Here is an 8,233-nt window from a genome sequence, read left to right as displayed (position 1 = left end):
GCGGCGGGCTTTCACGGGCCGGCGGCGGGGGGCGGCGCGGCGGCGCCACGTGGCAGCTCCTGGGTGGCTGGGGCGCGGGGAGGACGTGTTCGGCTCCGCCCGGACGTGTCCGGCGGCGGAGAGGGAGCGGGCTACGGTTTGGGGATCCGGAATTTTCGGAGGGGTGCACATATTTATAGGTGGAGGGAGCTAGGAGTGTCCAAATGAGGTGCAGTTTTCGCCCACACGATCGTGATCCGACGACGGAGAGCATGGAAGTGACTTAGATGGGTTATTGGGCTGTTTTGGAGGGGTGTTGGGCTGCAACTCAAAAGAGGCCTTTGCGGTTCTGCGGTTAACCGTTGGAGTACCAAACGAGCTCCAAATGACCCGAAACTTGACAGGCGGTCTACCGGTGCTATACCAGGGCCACTTGGCAAGGCTCGGTCCATTCCGAGAATGTTTAACACCCACACACGAAAAGAGACAAGAGGGGTGCGCCGGTGCATGTGGGAGTGTCGAATTGCGAAACGGACAACGGGGAAAATGCTCGGATGCATGAGACGAACACGTATGCAAATGAGATGCACATGATGACATGATATGATATACATGACATGAATAAAATGAAAAACAAAAGACAAAACCCAACCACGGAGGGAAAATCATATCACATAGCCGAAAATGGCAAGAGTTGGAGTTACAAAGATGGAAAGTTACATCCAGGGTGTTACACTAAGCTTGGGGATGCCCAAGGCACCCCATTGTAATATTCAAGGACAACCAAGAGCCTAAGCTTGGGGATGCCCCGGATGGCATCCCCTCTTTCATCTTCGTTCATCGGTAACTTTACTTGGAGCTATATTTTTATTCACCACATGATATGTGTTTTGCTTCGAGCGTCATTTTATTTTGTTAGTTTTTGCTTTCTGATAGTTAGAATAATGTTTTGCATCTTTAGTTTCAATAAAAAAGTCAAGGATTGCCTTTGCCATGCTTATTTTGCTTGTATACATGTTGCTGTTTGAAAACAGAAAGTTTACCGCTGTTGCAAAAATTCCCTAGAAAATTCAGAGAATGGTATACCGTTGAATATTTTTGCATATTAAGCTATGATAAATTTATTACAGTGGGAATTTTAGTTCATAATTTTTGGAGTCTGGGAAGTATTGATACTCTTGCATTCTTTACATACTGAACTGTTTTGGCAGATTGCTGTTATGTTTGCATTGTTTGCGTATGTTTGCTTGTTTAATGATTCTATTTGAGGATAGGAGTGTTAAATATGAAGAGACATTTAGTATGCAATCTTGAATAATAATTTTAGTGATTTGTTACAGTAGAAAATGATAAGGTTTTGCATTGGTTTATACTAACCTATCTCACGAGTTCTTGTTGAGTTTGTTGTGAATGAAGCTTTTGATAAAAAGAGAAACCATGATATGAGAGTAATTAAGGAGACACAAAAGTTTAAGCTTGGGGATGCACAAGGCACCCCAAGATAATATTTCAAGAAGTCTCAAGCATCTAAGCTTGGGGATGCCCCGGTAGGCATCCCACCTTTCTTCTTCAACAACTATCGGTTAGTATCGGTTGAGCCTAAGTTTTTGCTTCTTCACATGAGTTGTGCTATCCTTGCAATGTAGTTTTCTTATCTTTGCTTGATGTTTGAATAAAGTATCAAGATCTGAAATTATTAATTGGGAGAGTCTTCACATAGTTGCATAATTATTTGACTACTTATTGATCTTCACTTATATCTTTCGAAGTAGTTTGTCATTTGCTCTAGTGCTTCACTTATATCTTTTAGAGCACAATGGTGGTTTTATTTTGAAGAAATAGATGAACTCTCATGATTCACTTAGATTATTTTGAGAGTCATTAATAGCATGGTAATTTGCTTAACATTAATATACTTGGTATTCAAGATATGTGAAACTTTCTTTTGAGTGCGTTGAATACTAAGATAAGTTTGATGCTTGATAATTGTTTTGAGATATGGAGGTGATAATATCAAAGTGATGCTAGTTGGGCGATTATTGAATTTAAAGAATGCTTGTGCTGAAGTTTGTGATTCCCCTAGCATGCACGTATGGTAAACCGCTTTGTGATGAAGTTGGAGCACAATTTTGTTTATTGATTGTCTTCCTTATGAGTGGCGGTCGGGGACGAGCGATGGTCTTTTCCTACCAATCTATCCCCCTAGGAGCATGCGCGTAATACTTTGCTTTGATAACTTGTAGATTTTTGCAATAAGTATATGAGTTCTTTATGACTAATGTTGAGTCCATGGATTATACGCACTCTCATCCTTCCACCATTGCTAGCCTTTCTAATACCGCGCACCTTTCGCCGGTATCATACACCCACCATATACCTTCCTCAAAACAGCCACCATACCTACCTAGCATGGAATTTCCATAGCCATTCCGAGATATATTGCCATGCAACTTTCCACCGTTCCGTTTATTATGACACGCTCCATCATTGTCATATTGCTTTGGATGATCATGTAGTTGACATCGTATTTGTGGCAAAGCCACCATTCATAATTCTTTCATACATGTCGCTCATGAGTCATTGCACATCCCGGTACACCGCCGGAGGCATTCATATAGAGTCATATTTTGTTCTAAGTATCGAGTTGTAATTGTTGAGTTGTAAGAAAAATAATAGTGTGATGATCATCATTATTAGAGCATTGCCCTAGTGAGGAAAGGATGATGGAGATTATGATTCCCCCATAAGTCGGGATGAGACTCCGGACGAAAAATAAAAAACGAGAAAAAAAGAGGCCATAAAAAAGAGAAAAGGCCCAAACAAAAAAAATGAGAGAAAAAGAGAGAAGGGACAATGTTACTATCCTTCTACCACACTTGTGCTTGAAAGTAGCACCATGATCTTCGTAATAGAGAGTCTCTCGTTTCGTGACTTTCATATACTAGTGGGAATTTTTCATTATAGAACTTGCCTTGTATATTCCAATGATGGGCTTCCTCAAATGCCCTAGGTCTTCGTGAGCAAGCGAGTTGGATGCACACCCACTTAGTTCCTTTTGTTGAGCTTTCATATACTTGTAGCTCTAGTGCATCTGTTGCATGGCAATCCCTACTCACTCACATTGATATCTATTGATGGGCATCTCCATAGCCCGTTGATACGCCTAGTTGATGTGAGACTATCTTCCCTCCTTTTGTCTTCTCCACAACCACCATTCTATTCCACATATAGTGTTATATCCATGGCTCACGCTCATGTATTGCGTGAAGATTGAAAAAGTTTTGAAAATGTTAAAGTATGAAACAATTGCTTGGCTTGTCATCGGGGTTGTGCATGATTTAAATATTTTGTGTGGGGAAGATGGAGCATAGCCATACTATATGATTTTGTAGGGATAACTTTCTTTGGCCATGTTATTTTGAGAAGACATAATTGCTTAGTTAGTATGCTTGAAGTATCATTATTTTTATGTCATTATGAACTTTTGTCTTTAATCTTTCAGATCTGAATATTCATACCACAATTAAGAATATTTACATTGAAATTATGCCAAAGTAGCACTCCGCATCAAAAATTCTTTTTTTATCATTTACCTACTCGAGGACGAGCAGGAATTAAGCTTGGGGATGCTTGATACGTCTCCAACGTATCTATAATTTTTTATTGCTCCATGCTACTTTATCTACTGTTTTAGGCAATATTGGGCTTTATTATCCAGTTTTATATTATTTTTGGGACTAACCTATTAACCGGAGGCCCAGCCCAGATTTGCTGTTTTATGCCTATTTTAGTGTTTCGAGGAAAAGGAATATCAGACGGAGTCAAAACGGAACGGAATCAACTGGAGAAGTTATTTTTGGAAGGAAAGCCACCCGATGGACTTGGAGTGCACGTCAGGTAAGAAGGGAGGTGCCCACGAGGGTGGGGGCGCGCCCACCCCCTGGGGTGCGCCCCGTGCCTTGTGGCCCCCCCTTCGGTCCACCGACGTACTTCTTTCACCCATATATACCTACATACCCTAAAACTTCCAGAACAGAAGATAGATCGAAAGTTCCGCCGCCGCAAGCCTCTGTAGCCACCAAAATCCTCTCGGGAGCCCGTTCAAACATCCTGCCAGAGGGGGAACCCATCACCGGTGGCCATCTTCATCATCCCGGCGCTATCCGTGATGAGGAGGGAGAAGTTCACCCTAGGGGCTGAGGGTATGTACCAGTAGCTATGTGTTTGATCTCTCTCTCTCTCATGTTCTCTCTCGTGTTCCCTCTATGGCACGATCTTCATGTATCCCAAGCTTTGCTATTGTAGTTGGATCTTATGATGTTTCTCCCCTCTCCTCTCTTGCGATGAATTGAGTTTCCCCTTTGAAGTTATTATATCGGATTGAGTCTTTTATGAGAACACTTGATTTATGTCTTGCGTGTGATAACCGTGGTGACAATGGGTTATTTTATTGATCCACTTGACGTATGTTTTGGTGATCAACTTGCAGGTTTCGTGACATTGGGAACCTATGCATAGGGGTGGGAACACGTTCTTGACTCTCCGGTAGTAGCTTTGGGGCACTCTTTGAAGTACTTTTATGTTGGTTGGATGGATCTGAGATTGTGTGATGCATATCGTATAATCATGCCCATGGATACTTGAGGTGACAATGGAGTATCTAGGTGACATTAGGGTTTTGGTTGATTTGTGTCTTAAGGTGTTATTCTAGTACGAACTCTTTTATAGATCGATTTGAAAGAATAACTTTGAGGTGGTTTCGTACCCTACCATAATCTCTACGTTTGTTCTCTGCTATTAGCGGCTTTGGAGTGACTCTTTGTTGCATGTTGAGGGCTTGTTATATGATCTATCTATGTTATTATTGTTGAGAGAACTTGCACTAGTCAAAGTATGAACCCTAGGCCTTGTTTCCTACCATTGCAATACCGTTTACGCTCACTTTTACCACTTGTTACCTTGCTGTTTTTACAATTTCAGATTACAAAAACCTATATCTACTATCCATATTGTACTTGTATCTTCTTCTCTTCGCTGAACAAGTGCACCTATACAATTTGCCATTGTATTGGGTGTGTTGGGGACACAAGAGACTCTTTGTTATTTGGTTGCAAGGTTGTTTGAGAGAGACCATCTTCATCCTACGCCTCCTATGGATTGATAAACCTTAGGTCATCCACTTGAAGAAAATTTGCTACTGTCCTACAAACCTGTGCACTTGCAGGCCCAACAACGTCTACAAGGAGAAGGTTGCGTAGTAGACATCAACTCACTCTGTGTCTTGATTGAGAAACTTGCTAGTGCATTTCTGCACTCTATCACATCAGAGAATACAGTTCCTTCTGCTAGAGAAGTATTGAGGGAGTCCTGGATTAGGGGGGTGTCCGAATGGCCGGACTATGACCTTTGGCCGGACTGCCGGACTATGAAGATGCAAGATTGAAGACTTCGTCCCGTATCCGGATAGGACTTTCCTTGGCGTGGAAGGCAAGCTTGGCGATATGATATGAAGATCTCCTCCCATTGTAACCGACTCTATGTAACCCTACCCCTCTCCGGTGTCTATATAAACCGGAGAGTTTTAGTCCGTAGGACGAACAGCAATCATACCATAGGCTAGCTTCTAGGGTTTAGCCTCTCTGATCTCGTGTGGATCAACTCTTGTACTACCCATATCATCATTATTAATCAAGCAGGAGTAGGGTTTTACCTCCATCGAGAGGGCCCAAACATGGGTAAAAACATCGTGTCCCTTGTCTCTTGTTACCATCCGCCTAGACGCACAGTTCGGGACCCCCTACCTGAGATCCGCCGGTTTTGACACCGACATTGGTGCTTTCATTGAGAGTTCCTCGGTGTCGTCACCTTTAGGCCCGATGGCTTCTTCGATCATCAAACACGACACGGTCCAGGGTGAGACTTTCCTCCCCGGACAGATCTTCGTATTCGGTGGCTTCGCACTGCGGGCCAATTCGCTTGGCCATCTGGAGCAGATCGAAAGCTACGCCCCTGGCCATTAGGTCAGGTTTGGAAGCTTAAACTACACGGCCGACATCCACGGGAACTTGATCTTCGACGGATTCGAGCCACTGTCGAGTGCGTCGCACTGTCACGATGGGCATGATCTAGCTCTGCCGCCGGACAGCGCCCAGAGTGCCACTCAGGTGTCCGCTCCGACCACTAGCTCGGAGCTGACTGCGCTAGTCGGGGACGGACGGTTGGACCCCGCCCCAGGAGCCGCAATCTCTACGGGGATAGAGCCGAACACCGGTTTAGTCCTCTGCGAGGCCAGTGACTCCAAGGTGCCGGACTCCTGTCCGGACTTCGAACCTTCCGCACCCCTTCCGATCGAACCCAATTGGGCTCCGATCATGGAGTTCAGCGCTGCAGACGTCTTTCAGCACTCGCCCTTCGGCGATATCCTGAGTTCACTAAAGTCTCTCTCTTTGTCAAGAGAGCCCTGGCCGGACTATGGTCAGCAGGGTTGGGATGCGGACGACGAAGTAATTCGAAACCCACCCACAACCCACTTTATAGCCACTGTCGACGATCTAACCGACATGCTCGACTTCGACTCCAAAGACATCGACGGTATGGACGCCGATGAAGGAGACGACCAAGAACCAGCACCTATAGGGCACTGGAAGGCCACCCCATCACACGATGTATACATGGTGGACACACCTAAAAGAAGCAACGACGAGGATCAAAAGGGCGCAACCAGGGATCGCTCCCTCGAAAAACAATCTAAGCGGCGGCGTAAGCGCCGTGCCAAGCCCCACCTCGACAGAGACCCAGCCATAAAGCAGGGCGAATCAACGGAAGACGAACATGCCATCGAGCAACCGTCCAAACAGGGCAGACAAACCAAACAATCCGTCCCCGGGAAAGATAATAGTCCGGACGACCTCACGCCGGACAAGTCGCTGGAACACCAGAACCTCCACCAAAGGCTCGTTGCCACTGCACGTAGCCTGAAAAAGCAGAAGCGGAAGCTCAAAACAGCGGAAGACGCACTCAGAATCAGATGGGGCAAAGTACTCAATACCGCACACAAGTACGGCAACAGTCATCACACAAAGAGCTATCCGAAGCGGAAATTACTACCGGAATTTGATGAAGAGGCCTTAGAGCCCCCACAGTCAAAAAACAGGGAAGCCACCAGGTCGGATAGACGACCCCACGATCGATCTCAAGCAACAAAGGGCGCCGCACTCAATACGGCACGCGATCCGCCCAAGGATTCGCATCAGAAAACCGGTCCAACCAGATCCATCTATGGGCCAAGAAAGCAAGCCCCAGTGAGCAACGCAACGCAAAAAATATCCGAACATCGCGGCACACCTACATACAGGGGCGCCGCACATCCCCTATGTTTTACCGATGAGGTACTGGATCATGAATTTCCAGCAGGATTGAAGCCCGTAAACATAGAATCATACGACGGAACAATAGACACGGGAGTCTGGATCGAGGATTATATCCTCCACATACACATGGCCGAAGGAGATGACCTTAACGCCATAAAATACTTACCCCTTAATCTCAAAGGGCGAGCCCGGCATTGGCTTAAAAGCCTTCTCGAAAACACCATGGGATGTTGGGAAGCGCTCGAGGATGCTTTCTGGGCAAATTTTCAAGGGACCTATGTCCGACCTCCGGATGCAGATGATCTGAGTCATATAGCTCAGCAACCCGGAGAGTCAGCCCAGAAACTCTGGAACAGATTTCTTACTAAAAAGAATTAGATAGTCGACTGTCTAGACGCCGAGGCCCTAGCAGCTTTCAAACATAGCGTCCGAGACGAATGGCTCGCCAGACACCTCGGCCAAGAAAGGCCAAGAACAATGGCCGCACTAACAAGCCTCATGACCCGCTTTTGCGCAGGAGAGGATAGCTGGTTGGCAAGAAGCAGCACCAGCGACCCGACTACATCCAAACTCAGAGATGAAAACGGGAAACCGCGCCGTAACAAAGAATAGCGCCGGATCAAGGATAACAGCCCAATGAGCATGGCAGTCAATGCCGGATTCAAAAGCTCTCGGCAAAATAAGAAAAAGCCGCCCCCCAAAGATGACAGGGACGAGCTATCTAACCTCAACAAAATCCTGGACAAAATAAGTCAAATCGACAGTACTCCCGGGAGACCTGCAAACCACACCCACAGAGATTGTTGGGTCTTCAAGCAATCCGGAAAACTCAACGCCGAACACAAGGGGCTCGACACACCAAGCGAGGATGACGACGCACCCCA

This window comes from Triticum aestivum, chromosome 7B, assembly GCF_018294505.1.
Source record: "Triticum aestivum cultivar Chinese Spring chromosome 7B, IWGSC CS RefSeq v2.1, whole genome shotgun sequence".
Lineage (NCBI taxonomy): Eukaryota > Viridiplantae > Streptophyta > Magnoliopsida > Poales > Poaceae > Triticum > Triticum aestivum.
Note: the sequence above shows the minus strand (reverse complement) of the source record.